We start from the raw sequence: 18634 nt of genomic DNA on the forward strand, positions 1-18634 counted from the left end.
GTAACTGTGAAACACTGATGGGGTGTGTACTATTACTGAGTGTTGCTCACTTTGACAGTAACGCTTTAAGACTATTGGAAATGATGGCAAACATTACATGACATATTCTAACATTATGTTCATTACACTGGCTGAGGTGTTCAGTGCTTGACATTAAGAACTAGATAAATATCCTATGTTGCTGCTCAAGGTCACATCAACACACAAGCAATGAGATCAGAAAGAAAACAGCTATCAAAAAGATGTCTTGGTTTGCAAAATTTCCCCAAATTACATCATATATAGACAGGCACAACAAAAGTTGTACTAAGACTGGCAATGATACAACTGTTACGAAGTTGCTATTCAAAATAACTCCCCTCATAGAGATGATTTCATATGCTGCAATATGAATTCCACTAATGACTAAAATTCCTCTCAAGAGACAATCCTTCTCCCATGAAGTCAGAATTTTAAAACATTCAGATTCTGTCAGCACGTAGTGTTCAGTTGTGCTATTTCTGTAGACTACCTTTGCCTTTAATTCCAAAAAATCCAGAATTAAGACCTACGTATGTAAAGTAATCAATCACTGAATAAAAGAATCAGTTGTATTTGAGTGGTTCAATCCATTTAAAGAAAACTGATTTTGAATTTACCTTTGAATGACAGAAATACTCTCTATTCAACTTTTTATACTTTACATGCTATTTAAAATGTAGCTTCCAATCCAATTTGCATACCTTGCTGCTTTTTGAGGAAGGTTGTCCCCTTTGTAGGCTGTTAAAGAATAACAGAGTATAGTAGGTAGCATTTAACATCCTAAAATAAGTGAGTTTGCTGCTCCCGTAGCTAAGTGACACTGCTTTTTGACACATGGTTCTCGGTGAGAAGAACTTGGTATCATAAGTGCCTATTTATAAAGTGCCTATTTATATTCTAGATGGAAAAATACAGAATGTACTTCTTAGAGAAAATGTATGGAATTTTTTGTTGTTTTAATTAATATGTGCACTGATAAAGCAAAAATATGCAAAAATAGACTTTTCCACTTGTCTTGAGAATTTTAGGGATATGAGGCCCTGAGGCTATTAAAAGTGATGCTCTTAGCTTGTATCTCATTGCAACACAGAGAAATAATTTATTAAAAATGTTGATGGTTAGTAGTGTAGCTAGCACATTTACAGTCAGACTGTAGTGTATGGAAGCATTAAAACAACATGAAAACAAAGTTTGGATGACCTGGGTAACAAGTCTTACAAGAAAAATAGCAATAATGAGAAATGTTTTCTAATGCATAAACGTATGTGCAAAGCAGAAGAGAATAAACTGTTTCCCACATCCACAGTGGATAGGACAAAAAAATAGACTTTTAAGAGAAACTGGCCAGTGGGTTGGTAGATGATATCTGACAGCAGTGGCCTCCTTTAGATGAATAGCAAGTGTTTTGCTTATTTGGCTGCCTGCCTATCGTAACATTAAGGAATGCCAGAGTGAGGTAACTTTTTGAGAAGGGTTTGTAGCCTATCCTCTGTTCCATGCCCACCTTCAACCAGAAGCCAGTAATTTCTGGGAACTACATCTCAGAAAAGGCCACAGAGATCAGAAATTGCAAAGGGATAAAAAGAGGATAGCCTCAGTTATAGTTGCCAGATGTTACCATTGAGCTCCCAAATGTATGCTTTGGGCAGATCAGTAGAAGTCACACCAGGAGGAGATGTCAAGGGAGGTGTGGAAAACCATTCAGAATATTTGACAAACTTTGACCTTTATTGTGCTGCCTGCAAACAAAAGCCTAACACAAAAAAAGAAGGGACTCGGCAGCAGAAGAAAAGTGATTAAGTAGCATGACAAATTTTTTAAGTGTAATTCTACTCAAAGAAGTGAAGATATATGAAAAAACAATATAAAGCACTTGCACTTACACTTGAAATGCGGTAGAGACTGTATAGTGTACCTCTTCTTCCAATGTCTAGGTATCAGCAAAAATGCAATATTATTCACTTTATTGCAAGTTATGTATTAGATGGGCTCATCTGAAGGTCATACAGTTGAAGGCTTTCATGCAGCCCCAAGAGATTCAATCCAGACAGTAACAGCTGTTCTATGGATGTGGCTCATCCTAGGTCCTACAAAAAAAGAGGTGTTTCCCATAGTCATCAGACTCTAGCCAGTGTCCTCTATCTTCCTTGAATCAAGACCCAAGAATTTTTGGATCTGCACCTTGATCAAAAGACTTGTGAGGGGAATGAAGTAGCTGAGAGCAAACTTAGCAGAGGATGCTAAGAACTGGATAACCATAACACATGCTCTGTCTATGGGAACAGGTCTGTGCTCTCTAACAAAAAGAGCTACTTCTTGCTGTAATAGTTCATACTGATGTGAACTCTTAATGTTAGTCTCAGGAAAAAAGTACTCTAAACCTGTAGATATTACAACATGAACATTGTGACTACAACCCCACCTAACAGCTGGCATATTTTTATTTTAATTTAATTTTTTTGGTTAGCGTAGGTGAGAAACATGGTTCTGGCCAGTGCAGCTCTTTTTTAAGTCTTGTAACAAAGCTTCTGTTAGGCTCAAGCTGCAGTTTGCTTTCGCAAATGAACCGCAGATGTTCTTGATAAAGAAAAGCGGACATGATACATTGCTAAGCTCCTTCTGAGACTTTAAACACGCACAAACCATATCTCAAGAATAGTTTATCCATTTTAAAAGCTTGCTTCTAAAACAGAGAACTTGCCTGGCAAGGTTAAACATGAAAATGTTAAATATTTGGAGACTTAGCTATGACCTTGCAAACAAAGCAAATAACCTACCTCTTCTACAGAGCAGTCCAGAATCTACAATTGCCTCATTTAAAGCAAAAATGGAATACATACTAGGACTAAACATAGCTCACTTCAAAGCATTACCTATTGTACGTACAAGAAACGGTAATGGTCTTTCTGTAAGCCTTGGGTATGTTTTTGTTCAAGTGCTGAACTCTGGTACTCTACATCTGGTGTTTAGGTTTCTTGTTCAACATGCACACAGTCCTCATAAATTAGTTCTTTGGGTGCAACCTTAACTGGAACACAACTCTGAAGATATAAGTCTTAACAACTGGTGTGTGCAATTATCTGTTTCTTCTCCCAAATGGTGTGGAGCAGGGAGAGAAAAATGACAACACAGGCCTTCAAACAGACTGTTGTCTTGCCAAAAAAAACCCAACCCCGAACCTAAACCAAAAAAACCCAACCAAAACCAGCAACAATAAAAAAGAAACAAAATTAGAAAGTAGAATCAATCGTCAGCAAAGCACCACCAAATGCTACAACTCATTCTTCAGGCACCCATCCCTGGCAATCCCTGCATTCTGTTCTTAGGCAATGTCAGACCATGCATAATTATGTTGAGCTCCTTCTCAAGGTTTCACCTATAGAAGTTTCAAGCCATACATATTTTGCTTGATTCTCATTTGTGGCAATGAAAAGAAAACCTTTGCCAAACTGAACTCCTTGATATTGCTAATGTTAACGTTGTGAGTAAAGGAAATGTCATATTCTTTTAGTCTTGATTAGAAAGACCATATGCCACAGCACTAACATAGAAAGGCTACAAGATTTCCCATTGTCCCATTTGCCTTGATGAGAGATACAGAAGAATTACCTGGAGATGCAGTTCATAGAATTCAGTGCAAGGGTAAGGAGACCCAGAAGGTAAAAAGAGACTTAGCACTTTCTTCCTATTTATTAAAAGCTGTTCCTTTAAAATTATTATTTCAATGCAGCTTTCGGTGTGCCATATGAAGTTTACCTCTTCCTAGTCCCATGGAAAATCCTGTGGCCCAATTTCAGAAGATGCTGAGTAACACGTAGTTTTCACTAACTTAAAATATGATAGTGAGGGCTGAGGACTTCTAGCTCATTGTGACTGCTGTACCCAAATATGGGAATATGAATGAAAACCAGTATACTTCAGTTTATTTTTAGAAGTCCACTAAAACTCCCACAGTATCATAAACCCATATGGACCAAGTTCAGATTATATATCCTGGATCTAATCTGTAGATCGTAAGATACAATTACAGAATTCAGGTGAGACAGAAGCTAAGGGAAAATAAAAAGTTAAAGGATACTCTAAATTTTCAGAAGAGACACCCTTTCATAGAGTTTCACTTTACTGGCTGGCAATGTGCAAGGGTTTCTGCAGGAGCTTGGCAAAAAGTCCATTCATCCTAGACAGTGTGGAATGATTTGATCACATGAAGAATAACTTTCTGCCATGCTTCTGTGCTTACTCCCTCCCTGACACCAGTACTGACAATCTATAATTCTATAGCAAAAAGACAAAATTTTATCTTATACAAAATTCTTTGACTCTGATGAAAACTCATTAGGTCTTGCTTCATTAACTCTACAATGCTCTATTTGGCTGGAAGCATGCTTTCAGTTCAGATCATATGCTGACATTACACACATGCTTCTTAGATAATCTAGAAGAAACATATGTAACTGGGTCTAGTGAACTACTAGCACACTACACATTTCCTAATTGTCTAAGTAGAAATTCAGGTACCCAAGGACAAAACTTCCATCTTAAAATGCATAAAGAAAGATGCACACTGAAAAGGGATCCACAAACACAGCCATTATGGTGGTCATGGGCAAAAGATGTTACAAGAAAGGAAAGGTGCCCAAAACAGTAATGCACAGGAGAATTCACGAAAAACAGCAAGCTTCTTTGTAAGAACACTTTGGACCCCATATTTCTGTGAAGGTTTACAGAAATTATACAAATAAAGCTGGTTTGTATCTTCCATCTGAAAATGACATGAGATGCTCACAAAACCAGATTTACTTCACGCAGATAAGTGGGAATTTAGAGAACAGCCAGAAGTTATACTCTAGAGCATACAAGCCTGAGCCAGTACAGTACCTTAGCACATCATAAGGGCAGGCTTAGGTGGGCCTCCCAGCTGCGTGCAAGGCACTGTCTGTTTTAACCTTGTTGTCTGATGTTTTACTGTGGCTTCCTGTATTTTATATTTTGGAAAATAGCAAATAAACATTCTTTATTCACTTCCATGTCATTCATGATTTTACAAACCTGTTTCAAATCCTTGTCTGCTTGTACTGTTCAAGTTGAAGAGCCCTTGTTTTTCAATCTGTGCTTGTACTAGGAGCCATGAAATACCTCCAATAATCCTTGTGAAATTTTCTGTCTCTTTTCTAGCCTGAGACAAGGACAGAGCAGAACTGCATGTAGCATCCAAAATGTGGGAACCCACAGATTTCTAGGTTGACACAGCAGACTGTTGGGGTTTTTTATTTCAAAAAAATTTTTAACGCTATTTGCTATTTTTCCCACCTTGAGTTGATTAGTCAGAGAGCTGTTCAGGGCAAGATCTCTCTTTTAAATAGTAATAGCTAATAAAAATTGAACTAAGTAGATTTTATTTTTCTACTTTGTACTCGTCAATGCCAAATGGCATTTGATGTTTCATAGTCCAGACACTAAACAGAATGAGATCCTTTTGCAGATGGCACCCCACCAATTTTAACTCTTTAAAGTAGTTCTGCATTATCTGCAAATTTTGTTATCTCACTATTCAACCCCTTTTTGCAGATTGCAAATGTGCTGAACACTACACATACTACCACAGTTCTTTAGGGGAATCAGCATTTATGGTACTCCCAGCAGTTAAGAATTTATGACCTATCCATGGAAGACATGGTCTGCTAACTGAAAAGCAGACAGCGGCTGCAGATCATTTCTTCTTCAATCTTCTACATTTAATCATATTTTTTTGTAAAATTCAGTGTGGAGAGTTCCCAGAGGTGCATAGAGTATTGGCTTTGTGCTTAGTCACCAGAGTATAGCTGTTTGAATAAAGCATTGCTTTCCCAGGTACCATAAAATCTAGAAGTCCATTCGTCCTAAATTATTTCTGAAGGACTCGAGTGGAATTTCAGAGCAGCACTGAGTGTCAAGCTGCTTTGAGTTTTTTTAATTTCTAAGTTCAAACACCAGCCCCAATTAACACAGCTCTTAAGAAAATGCATAAACCCTACTTATGTCTTTTGGAAATAATTGCATGCATAGGTGCTTTTCCTAAATTAGATTTTATTTCATTTAACTAATAAGTTTACATTTATTGCATTTAAATTAACATTGTTACAGGAGTCTTCAGACAGACCCAAAATAACCTGAAACATCATTCAGATGAAATACAGAAGACTGTGAAGGTGAACTCTACCCTTTCCGGTATAATGGACATGAGGGGAACACACTGTACAGAGAAACACACTTCTCTGTAGCTATAATGTCAATCAGCAAGTGAATCAGAGGTTGTAACCCTCTGTTACACTAATGGGGGCATTTTCACACAGGTGTTGCAGTCTCAGAGTGGCAGTGGTTTTTTGGTGGAGCTTTAATAAATCATTCTACCAGCAGTAACATCTGCCTTTTTACTTTCCCCACATTGTAGCCAGCTGACCTGTAGCCATTAAGCGCATGAGGAGTTTTATGCAAACCACCCATACAGCTCACCTGGACCTTTTTTTTCTGTAAATACAGTTTTCTGATCTTAAGATGGGATTATAAATGGACTGAATCTCTGTCCATCTTTAGATCTATATTTATATTTACTCATTGTCCAATTTTCCCCTAGGTTGGCAATTCAAAAGCAGTCAGATGCCATAAACCTTGGATAAAATCTAGGTGGAAGATTAGGGTGTTTTCCCCATTGCCACCCAGATGCTGTCCTGGCTCCCTCCTACTCCCTTGTAGTTGTTGCACATTTTTATGAGTTACATTGGCACACGAAGATGACAAGGTCTCTGCAAAGTGGTGAAAATCTGACGTTGTGTCAAAGGAGAAGCGTGAAGGATACCAAGTTATGTACAAACTGAAGACATTTTCAGTTCCAAAATAGGTAGCTGTCATGTGGGAAAGTGTCACTCTGACTTCATAACTGAAGATCTGAGACACGGAGGCACTCTGAGACTTTGCCAAACTCACACTAAAAGGAAATGATCTTTCCATATTTCGTAATGTTAGATCAAATAACCTGACCATATTTCCTCCTTGCCAACAAATTTGCTATTGCAGCAATCAATGCGAAGACTGAACTGAAGTTGCAGCAGAGGAGGGCAGCTGCTCTTCTAACCCTGAATAATGAGCGAAGCCACCAACATCATATGAACGTGTTTGTATACAGGTATCAAAGTGCAAGGTATCAAGTAACAGTAAAGAGGGTCCAGACAGAAAAGGTCCAGAGTCTTGGCAGCAAAATGAGAAGCATATAAAATAGTGTTACAAATAAGAGAATGTTAACTCACCACCATAGGAGAATGTGAGCAATAGAATAAGATACGACTCTGCCAGCTCTGAGTAACTTCAATACTGCCATACAGCTCTGCAGAATATAAGTGTCTGTAGAATGGGCCAAAAAGATTTCAAAGGCAAGGGCAAACACAAAAGCTCTCAACAAAACAGGGAAGATAAACTTTGCAGCCTTCTCTTGGGTGAAACTCTCATCAATTTTAATGAGAATTTTCTCTGCTTCGGAGTCTCTCCTTAAAGAAAAAAAAAAAAGCAAACTGCAAAGAGGAAGCTTTCTTCCCATGGACCAACTGATATTAAGGCCTTTTAAGAAGTGTTAAATTTTATGAGGTGCTGAATAGTTTGAATAGCTTAAAATGCCAAAAAATGCAAAGAAATAGCTGACTGTGTGCGTGGTTATGGGCCATTTAGGATTATGCAATAAGAATGTAAATGAGTTCAAAGGAAAACAACTCTGGCTGCTGAATGGAAATAAGGCTCTTGCTAATTGTTCCATGTAGCCCAGTAAGCCCCTAACGTGCTCTCTTCCCCTATCCTTCTTTTCCTCCCCATTTTTGGTGATTCTGAATCAAGATGCCTATCAAATATTACTAAATGAAGCAGCTGCTTTAAGTCAACAGCAATAAGTTTAGGAGCATACCAGAAATTTCCTGACCAGTCTTCATTTCAGAGCAGCAGCAATCTTTGCTACAGAAAACAAGATTTTGAAAAATCAGCCCAGAGTTTCACTCTGTTGTGAGAGCTGTCAGAACAGGAGCAGTTCATTCATTTCTACTTCAACAGGACAGCCTGATTTACTGTGTTTGCCGCTACTTTTGTTCATAAATTTTATTTGGCAGCACTAGAAGAAAGGCTGAAACATAAAACAGTTCAACACAATAAAAATAAATTGTTGGGAAACTGTCTCCCCTCTTCCCACCACAAAAAGCTTAGCTTTTAACACTTGACAAAGATTTTTACTTTCAGTTGTGAATCCTTCATTCAGTAACAATTTAGAAGGGCGGATAAAGATTGTTTAGACCAAGTGCAAGCACTAGGAAGCCCCCTGACAAGTACAGGATGAAATTAACACCACCATTTCACTCTGTCATTAGCAAAATATGTGTATGCCCCCATTTAGAAGGAAAACTGCAAACATTTAGCTGTTTTATCTCACAGAATTGATCATAGAATCCAGACACTCTGAACCACAGCTTGAGACTAGGATAGAATGAGGCCAAAAAACTGCTGATACTAAACAGTGTCAGTTATTTTCAGAGCAATGATCCCTTCATAACAAAAATATTTAGGGTTTGAATTAGCAGTCACTTTTTAAAGATGACAATCCACTCTGTTTCTTTCCTTTCTGATGATCATCATTCAATGTAATAACACTTGCAAAGAAGTAATTTTTCCATTGCATATGATTTCTGGAAGACTGAAAGATTATGGGTTTTTTACATACCAATGCAAAGTTTCTATCTTAATAGGACGTGAATTTATTTTACAGGTCACCCGATACTAGTAGCCCTATCTTCTTGTAGGACCTATGCGACTGACCAAAAGAGCTTCATACTTTCCTAGCTTAGGGATGCTGTTCTTAGCAATTCAATACCAATACATGCTATCAAAAGGTAAGGAATCTCTATAAATTTACACGAGCATACACAGTATGCATGACCTACTACAGAAAATTAATAAAAAAAGAAAATATGTGCTTTCTTCCTGTGGCCAAAACACACAGCTACAGGAAAATACATTTGGAGCTATGAAATTCATAATTAAGGGCAACAATCCACATCTGGAATGTAAGGTGGTAACAAAAATTCTTTGCTCTGAATGAACATGCTTCTACGTTATCAATTTCCAGCCAGACAAGATTTATTTCCTGCAATTTAGGAGTCTGGCAGAGGCCACAGAAAATGCAAAAACTGGATTTTGTTGCTGAGTTGACTGCACAGTTGTACGTTCATTTAAAGACTGTCTGCTGATAGTGACGAACGCTGCTGGCAAAGGCAGTGCTCTGGATACGTTATAAAAATTCTCCTCAGTTATGTGTACTGCTTCATTGTTAATGCTACTTGGTAGGGCTGGCAAACACACTGGGCATGAAATGTTAATTGTTTTAAATTTCATTAAAAAGTAGAACTGATGTGATTACAAAAAGGTGTAAAATGCAATGCTTGATTGTGAAGATATGCATACATTAGACTGCCTAAACATCTAGGATTTCTCATTGCATTGTTTATTCTGCTATGCATTAAATAATTAAGACTTCCATACATAAACCTATTGCAAAACATCAACTGCTCATTAGCAACTGTCAGTGATGTTTTTATCCTGTAATAATCTGTAAAATTTATATAAGCTTTCCAGGCTTCACACATATACTTTTTAATAATGGCTTAGCAGGGATAACTCATACAGTACAATACACAAACTGCTATGTTTAAAACAAAAATAAAAATCAAGGGCTAAACAACAACTGTTTAAAAGAAAAAACCCTCAAAGTACTAACTGAAATACTAAGTATAAATTGATGTGGCTATAAATTTATAGTTCAACAGTTCAGAATAAATATTTATAGACATGCTGAGTTCAAGAGAAATTTTGTGGGCTCACCTCTTCTTTCTAATGCTTCCTCTCAAAACTAAAATTGCTGTGATATTGGTAAGAGCAACAACACACATGCACTCAAAAGTAGCTGCATTTGTTTAGGTTGTGGAAAAAGTGCTTACTCTGCATATGCTTTCAATAGAGCTCCACTTAACTGCAGTTGCTGGCATTCCTATTGAGAGACCTGAACAAATCCAACATAATGTTTTCCATTAAACCTATGAGCGTGTAATAGTCTCCCAAGAAGATAAATCTTGGTCTACACTTCTGTCCATTAGCATATTCCAACAGGCAAACAAACTAGCTTTTGTGTCAAGGCACTGAGGATCTAATTCTGGCATTGTGCTTTCATTAAGTGATGCTCTTAATCCAACAGCAGGCACGTAGATATTGGTGATATTTTTACCTATTGCAAACCTTAACTTTCTCTTCCAAAATCAGAAGCTATTTATCTCCAATAGGGATAGGTTCATGTCTAAGCTACTGGATAGGAATTGAACTTCTGGAAGACAGCAGTTCAGTTCTGAATCCATATATGTATTCTGTGTGATCTTGCACAAACCAATAAATCTCACTGTGCCTCAGTACTCCACATGAATGTCAAGGGGGGTAACAATGACTATTTCCTCCGTTGTTTTAGCTAGGAAGGTCAACAGAGAAGGGTCCAACTCTAGTCTGGCCTGTGTATGTGTTAAATACTATCAGCAAACATACACTAGGACTCCAGTTGAATTAGGCTGTTTAAGTGGTGCCATAAAAAAAGCAAAAATCATTTACCATAGTTCTTTAATCTTTTTTTTCCAAGATTTTATCACAATTTTTATTCCAGTGCCCTGGCTTTTAACATAACTCTGTTCTGAACTATTTATATTTACCTCCCTTGTAGAGATGAACTGCTGAGTTATTCTTTTATAAAGGAACACCAGAATTTATATAGACAAAAGAATGAAGATTAAGTTTATTGAACTCTTGTTCCAAGATGTTCACAGAACAGAAAAATTCTTTATTCATTGTTTGCCTGATAAGCATAGTATGGGAATGTGATATAAATGAGTTAGATGTCAGATACAAGATACCGGACACCACCACGTGTGGAGCGGGTGCTTTTTCAAAGCTCTTACAAAATAGCATGCATTAGACTAATATTCTAAGCTTTGCAAAAACAATTTAAATAATACATGCACCATAACTATAGGCTTGCTTGTATATTATGAGGCACATGGAAAGAATGGCAGCCTCTCAAGCCACACAGTTACAATTTGACTTGACTTTGCAGCTACAGGAAAATTACCATTCTGATTCAACATGAGTAGAGAGAGCACAGAGCCGGATAAAATAAGCCCAATATTCTGTCACCAAAAGCCAAGTAACCATGAACAGAATTATTTAATTTGTCAGTCTTTGCTTCTCCATTTTCTTTGGGCTACATGTGCAGATTGTTGTCATCTTTAAAAGAAAAGTTCTGCTATACATTTCACATTGGCATACTATATGACTTTTAATTAATATTTTAGTACGCTCAGCTGTTGTATTTATAATAAATAGTATATTCCATAGAGTAACATTTACTATAGTATTTTGAAAAGATGCAGAAAAGCAAGAAAAATTCAGAAAGAAAGATGAAATTATTTATTTTTCCATTCTACCTCATTCTGCACATGACTTACAAAAGTCTCTATATAAGCAATAAAAACATGCAAAGCTGACTTGGAATTTATACCAATTTTAGCCAGAGTATTTTCAGAAGACAACGATTGCTTTTTTTCTGTCTGGCTGCAAGTTTATAGCAATGCACTGATTTACAGAGAATAAAGCTATCTTTGTGATCAGAAAGCCTATAAAAAGGGGGTGGGGGGGTGGGTTTTTTTGTTTGGTGGGGTTTTTTGTTTGTTTGTTTGTTTTAAATGGAACATTTCCAGGTTTTCACTCTCTTATGCAGAGTGGTGTACATTCCTAAAACTTCTCTGAAGAAGAGAGGCATAAGAACTTAGATCACCTCTAGAATCATACTACAACATATCTTCAATGTGGAAAGGCTAGCCCAGAGGTCAGGTTACTAACTTGTGAGTCAACAGACATGATTTAATTCCCAACCAATAACCTAGCTGCCAAGTTTACTAGAAGAATAAGTTCAACATATTTAGGCAGGCAATTCAAGGCCCTTATACTGGACTAGTCATCTCAGGGATGACCAGTCAGTGGAATGCCTTGATTTTCTGGCTCCTACTAGTCCACAGAGCTTTGACACATAACGTCTGACAGCAATTCAAGTAGCAGTGTGTCCCTCATCAAGCACCACCCCAACATATCAACATCTCTCCTCTTCCAAAGTTTATTTCCTCCACATAAGAGGAGAACACAGAGATGTGTATTCACATGTGATGCTGAACTATGAACTGGGATGTCTCTTGGCTTAAAAATGATGATGAAGGCAGACACTAAACAATAAGCTCTGGCAGCTTAGGCACAGAAATATGTGCTCTTTCAGGTACCTGCTAGAGATTCAGTAAGCTCCAGTAAGAGAGTGATAATATCTTACAGACTGAACATTAAAAACCAAACTAGGCACCTATGGAAGGACAATCTGGCCTTACCTACTTTTCCTCTTGTCTGTATCCTCTGGTTGGATCCTGAAACTGGTTCATTGCTTGCCATGCCTGGGACCACCAGTAGACCCTGTTGGAGTACACACAGCCCTGCCTGCTGTGTTCGGAGCCTGTGGGACCGCGGCCCGTTGGTGATGGCACAGCCCGTGCATGGCTCACCCTCAGCTCCTGGCTCAATTTCCTTTGGGGAGAAGCCAGCCCTTGCTGCTCCCTGTCAGACAGACTGGTTTCTCTCCTTCATGAATGGGTTGAACTGTACACGATTCACAGCAATGTTATTTTCTGTTCAGCATGCACTTAGATGCTAGGGAATCCAGATGTTACATGTAAAAAAAAGTATGTTGTCTGGTTTTGCCCAGTAGGTTTCCAAACTTCATACTGTATCCATGAGTGAACAGAGCCAAGTAACATGTCAAAAGCAGAAATTTTTAGCTTTGGAGTCTAGGTGTTAGAGTGAGTGTAGACTGAGCAAAACCGCAATGAGTAATGATGTGTTTTTATTATAAACCTTCTCCACATGTGGCCTTCTGCAAAGATTCTGAACACATCATGCTTGCTGTCTATTAATGACTACTTTCTTTTCCTGCAGGGGAAAGGAAGAATTATACCGAAAAGTGTGATTTGGTATCATTTGGTGTAATTCAGGTCACACTCTCAGGGACACATTTATAGCCAGTCAAATGCCTACTTTGCTATTTTACATGCTCTCATAGTTGCATATGGTACTGAACCCCTCCCTGACCTTTGTGGTTTCATCAACCAGATGAAGGCAAGGTGCTGGAGTAAAGTTTAAGCCTTGCATATGATGGGAAAAGGCAAATATATTACTAGTTAGCCAAATGCATGTCTGATGGTAAGTATTCCATCCTACCTTTTGGATCAGCTAGAAAAAGGAAGTCTAAAGTTTTTCCAGCTAGGGGCATATTTCTGGAAGGAAAAAACCAAACCAAAACAAACCCCAAACTTTTCCCCCTTTCATCCCTCTCATGCCAATATAGGCTACTGCAGCACAAAGAAAAGAAAGTTAACTGCTCACACTGTTCCCGTAACTATGTCTTCTTTAAACATATTATGACTGCAAAAGGAGTCAAATGCACAATTCCCAAAAAAAAGCAAATTTAAAAATTCATAATGAGAAAAGTTGCAGTCACATTTCATGTACTAAGAACATTTATTTAAATAAGAAAGCACAATGCTACATGATGAGTTTTATTGCCAGTGGAGTTGACCACAACAAAGACTTATGCACGGGCCCAGAGGAGCAAGGGAGACAGTCCTGGAAAAGATGATGATATATTTCAAATCAAAAGCAGAATTGAAGAATCTAATAAGACTTTGTTGAAATTTGAGAGATTCATGATTAACCATCATGGGACAAGTAAAATAAGAAGAATTATACTGACTGCTTCTACCCTGACTTACATGGACTCAATCTCTGAACATATCTTTGTTCAGCTATTCAGGATATGCTGATTAGCTGTTTTCCTCTTGGGAAACAGGTAGATTTTCTTCTATTCCTTTTTCAGACATTTTTTTCTTATCATCCCTAAACGGTGGACTTTATGATTAGTCATAGTATTCATTCCATCATTCCTTTTCTAAAGGACTGAACCTTCTTTACAGCACAATATGAATATTTTATATCTCCTTTTCCTCTGCAAATTTGTCAATACATAATTTAAGAATTTTTTTTCTCTGATTTCTGTTTAAGGACTACAGAAAAATAGCAAGTCCAGAAATCCCTACTAATGAAGTAAATTTTCTTCAAAATCAACCCTAGGGGTATCCCTATGGATAAATCCTTAAACAAACACACTTGCCTTCTTTAGCTGATACAAGGCCACGCTTTACGACAATACATCACAGTAGTGGGCGATCACAAAACAGATATTTACAATAAACTTTTCAGAGTCAACAGTTTGTTGGTTCCCCCAGCTCGAACTGGGAACAGGTAGATGCAATTAAATCACACAGAATTTTATTGTCAGGTTCTTCATGTGATTTTAATTGCTTCCATCTAAAAATCTAAAATAATTTGAAACATGTTAAAGAAAAAGTAAAGAAAGAAAAAGTGGTGACCAAGAGCAGCACAAATGCATGGTCTGGCTTCACTACATATATACATTAGTTGGAGTGTTCTAAAAAACTTCTATTATTATTTCCATTATTATTAAAAAAATTGGTTTTTATGTTCCTTTAAGTACAGTAGTTGGTATCAAAACAAGCAAGAATAGGGAGCAAGTCTTTCTGCCATTGTGCAGAGCAGCAGACAACTGTCCCCAGCTGGTTATAGATAAGCAATTAAGGTGGGAAAGGAGATGGAAAGCAAACAGAATAATAAATTTGATAGTGGCAAATAGCACATTTCTTCCACAATTTGGGTGTGGGTGGGTTACTGAAAACAGGCTCAATTATATATATTAAAAAAAAAAAAATCAACCCTGAGAAATGGCAACTGAGAATAGGGATACTGTATGTCCAGTCTTCCCCGGTCATGGCCTCTTTTCTGCTTAGAAATTTTGTCTGGGTGGAATTTCTGGATATTCAGCGTTGTCTAGGATTTCTGAACATCTGGCAGATTGGAGCAACTCTGCAAAAGGTCTGACCAAACTTTGCTGCCAAACATCCAGAAATCTTGGCTGTTGCCTCCGCACATGCACAGATCAGTTGCATGGGATGGTGTAGTAAGTCCAGCACTTCTGAGAGTCATCACATACACTGCACACAGACAACACAAGGAATGCTTAAGTACTTCTACCTGGAAAGTCCTGAGTATAACTGTGATGGCCATAAGTGACAGGGAGACAGGTATGAAGTGAACTTATGAGTTAAAGAGACTGAGAGACAGAATTGGAGCTCACAGACCACTACTCCTGTCTAAAACCTAGAAATTTCTTGAGCAGCAACTTGCATCCCTGCAGTTTTTTTTAAAGGAATATCATATGCAAGTCAGGGTACATGAGTATCAACACATGGGTGCTCCTATCATCTGATGAAGGGAGTGTCTTTGAATAATTCTGGGTGTAAATGACACTGTGTGAGGAAGGAATTTTGACAGAACCCCACCTTAACCACTTCCCAGCAGAGCTGCCACTCCCACTTTGCCCTTATCTAAAGCTGAAACTCTTTTGAGCCACTGCTTCTATATGCCAATACAGAGTTATACAATAAAATAAAACCAAATAAAATAATGCATGCATTACTCATAAGAACACGTAAATGGGTAAAAAACCAGCACTGTGGTAAGTGAGTATAGCAGGAGGTCAATTACACCAAGGAAGAAGAAATAGCAGTAGGAGATCCAAACAGAAAAAAGATGTGCATTAAGCTGTTCACAGCCACCTAACTTGTGTTTATTTTCCTTTTTTGTTTCAGCTGTCTATACCCCAGTGTCTGTTTGATACAAAATGTTTCAGTAACTTCTGAACGCACCGCACTTTTCCCAAAGGATGGTATGTGGAAAGAAAGATCGAATAAGATCTCCGCTCTGATAACTTTTTCAATTCTTTGCTCCCCAAAACATGCCTCAGTGTTTCGTATCAGATTTCTGGGAGTATCACAGTGCATGGTAGTTTTACAGATCAGCACAAGTCCTCCCACAGCTTTCATTTTCTTCAGACAACTGTCTCCCATGAAAACATGGATCTTTCTTGGGTTTCTTCCTCATATGGCTCAGAACAGGCACCCCTCCAGAAAGTGCAGATCCAAAACCACTGCCAGGTTCATACAATCAGCTGCCCAGTACATTTTGCAACAAGCATCTCATGCCAACAGCAAAGGATTTTGTGCCATGTCATCATCCTCTATCATATGGGCTTCTCTCATTTCAGATCCTGCCACCTCAAATCTAGACATACAGTGTAATTAAGGCATACTTCTGGAATGCCTGTTGACTGAGGCTTGGAAGCAGAGCACACATTGCTGTTTCGAGTCCAAAGCAAAGGGATGATAACAAAGGTTTTGCCATGCAAAGCTGGTGCAGCAGCCACAGTAAAAAAAATAATTGGTTAGATCTCAGTTTTTCCATTAGCAGATAGTTGACAGGATTTACAAATGCTGTGGGAGTGTTTCCCTTCAGTGCTTCTTTTAGTATCATAGAATTGTTTAGGATGGAAAAGATCTTTAAGATCATCAAGTCCTACTGTCAACCCAACACCACCATGCCCACTAAACCATGTCCTGTAGTGCCTCATCCACACGTTTTTTGAATACCTCCAGAGATGGTGACACCACCACTTCCCTGGGCAGCCTGTTCCAATGCCTGACAACCCTTTCAGTAAAGAAATTTTTCTTAATATCCAAACTAAACCCCCTCTGGCACAACTTGAGGCCATTTACTCTTGTCCTATCACTAGTTACTTTAATGCTTCTCTACTCCTTGTCTCTTAACACACCACATAAATGGGTCTCCCCTCTATCTCAGAACAGATGGCAGAATCACTCTGTCTTCCCATTGCCTGATCCCAGTTTATTTTCTCAGGCATGATGTTTCAAAAAGTACCTGTGCAACCAGCAGCAGCAAAAGCAGCTCAGTTGGCAAACAGATGCACCTCATTAGACTTAACTGATTCGAACAGATACAGATAGGGTGTTGCAAAAGCAGGGTGGTAGAAAGACAACCAGAAAGAACATTAAAAATGGACAGGATTTGTCATTGACCCGGCTTGCCTTAAAATTTACCATCCAGCTCCCTTATCTGGAGGGGGATGGAAGTGGAAGAGCAGAACAGTAACTACTTGATGGGCAGCAAACTGAACTAAGTACCCCAACATCTACTCAAAGAACTACATGTCAATACATGAAACCCAGCTCCCTGGGATTAGAATACCAGACTAGATTAAGTAGTTTGATATCTTGGTTCTGGCAATGCACCACATACAATGGTTCACATGAAGCAGAAAAACAACCCATACTGCACTGTTGCCAACTGTGCAATGTTTTATTCAAGGAGAAAAATTCTTTCCTGACCCCTAGGCAATCAGTCTGTGGTCTGCAGCATGACATTTGGCTGTTCCTCTCAAGCAAAGCTGTAGCACAAGTATTCTTTAGGCTCATAAAATTAATGACTGTCAATATTACCCTCAAAAATTATACGTGTGTGCAGCCAAAGCAGGTTGAGTTAACTGCTTGCCACAATCAAATGCAGAAGTTAATATCACTCTGAACGGGGAAGGGTTTGTTGGAAACTGACGGTTCTTTGTCATTTTTTACTGCTTGACGCTCAGTGACATTACAGTAAAGAACCAGAAGTGTTCACATTATATTTTTGATGTAGTGAGGCTATTGCTATTTAAGTTCAGCAAAATTATATGTGGGCAGCTAATCATATAGTTTATCAACTAAAAATGCTTGTTTTGGGCAACCACCTTAACTTTTTTTAAAGCAACAACGCTACTACAGACTATTTTATTGGTGTCAGAACCCAAAGCTTAAAATAGGGAGGGAAAGACCAAGAGAACGTGGTTCAGTGGTTAGAGAGCAGTAAAGATTCTCATTTTTGGTTCTCAGCTTCTCCATCAGTTTGCTGCAGAAATCTAAGTAAATCTCTCTGTACCTTGAAGTATCTTTCTGTACAGAAGTTAACATGGACTAGGGAAACCCGGATCAGAGCACCAACATTCACTGAATCCTTATGTGGGCAGTCACGGTGCAGAGCCCTGCTGTTTTCAGTCCATCCTGCTGCTCTATTCACCTACACACATCACCAGGACTTCAGGGTCCTCGTATTTTTTTCTGCTGCAGAAGGCCAACCTGCTTACTAAGACTTCCCCAGACAGTCATGAAAAAACTTTTCAGTGCTTCTAAACACAGAAAAGGAATGGGAGGATTAGCTTGCCATCTTAATACACACATGGCAAGGCTCACAAATCCAAGCAAAAGCTGAACCTGAGCTTTAACACTAGCATGGGCCAATTCAGGCTGAGAGCAACACTTAAGCTGTGGGTATATGTGGATGCAGAGTGGAGTCAGGGCAACATTTAAGTAACTGCTATGTTCTGCAATGGAGACTTATCCTCCCCTCTAAACAGTTACAGCGATTTATAGCTGGGTAAATAAAGTTGTCCAATATTTAGAAGTCAAATTTCTAAATAGGAAGTCAGAGGTCTCAGAAAGGATGGAGTTCA

The 18634-nt window shown here is 38.4% G+C and overlaps 1 protein-coding gene across 8 annotated transcripts in view; it reads right to left on the reverse strand.

Moving 5' to 3' along the window:
- MYLK (myosin light chain kinase) overlaps window positions 1-18634 on the reverse strand; it is a 222486-nt gene that overhangs the window by 134352 nt on the left and 69500 nt on the right. Inside the window, exon 1 of one of the 8 annotated variants that reach the window (XM_049803996.1) lies at window positions 1905-1955. The exons of the other annotated variants lie outside the window; for them this stretch is intronic. The gene's annotated coding sequence lies outside the window, so the exon portion shown is untranslated. Of the gene's footprint in view, window positions 1-1904; window positions 1956-18634 lie in introns of those variants that run through there. 8 annotated transcript variants of the gene reach the window in all.

Source organism: Accipiter gentilis, chromosome 1 (assembly GCF_929443795.1).
Source record: "Accipiter gentilis chromosome 1, bAccGen1.1, whole genome shotgun sequence".
Classification (NCBI taxonomy): domain Eukaryota; kingdom Metazoa; phylum Chordata; class Aves; order Accipitriformes; family Accipitridae; genus Astur; species Astur gentilis.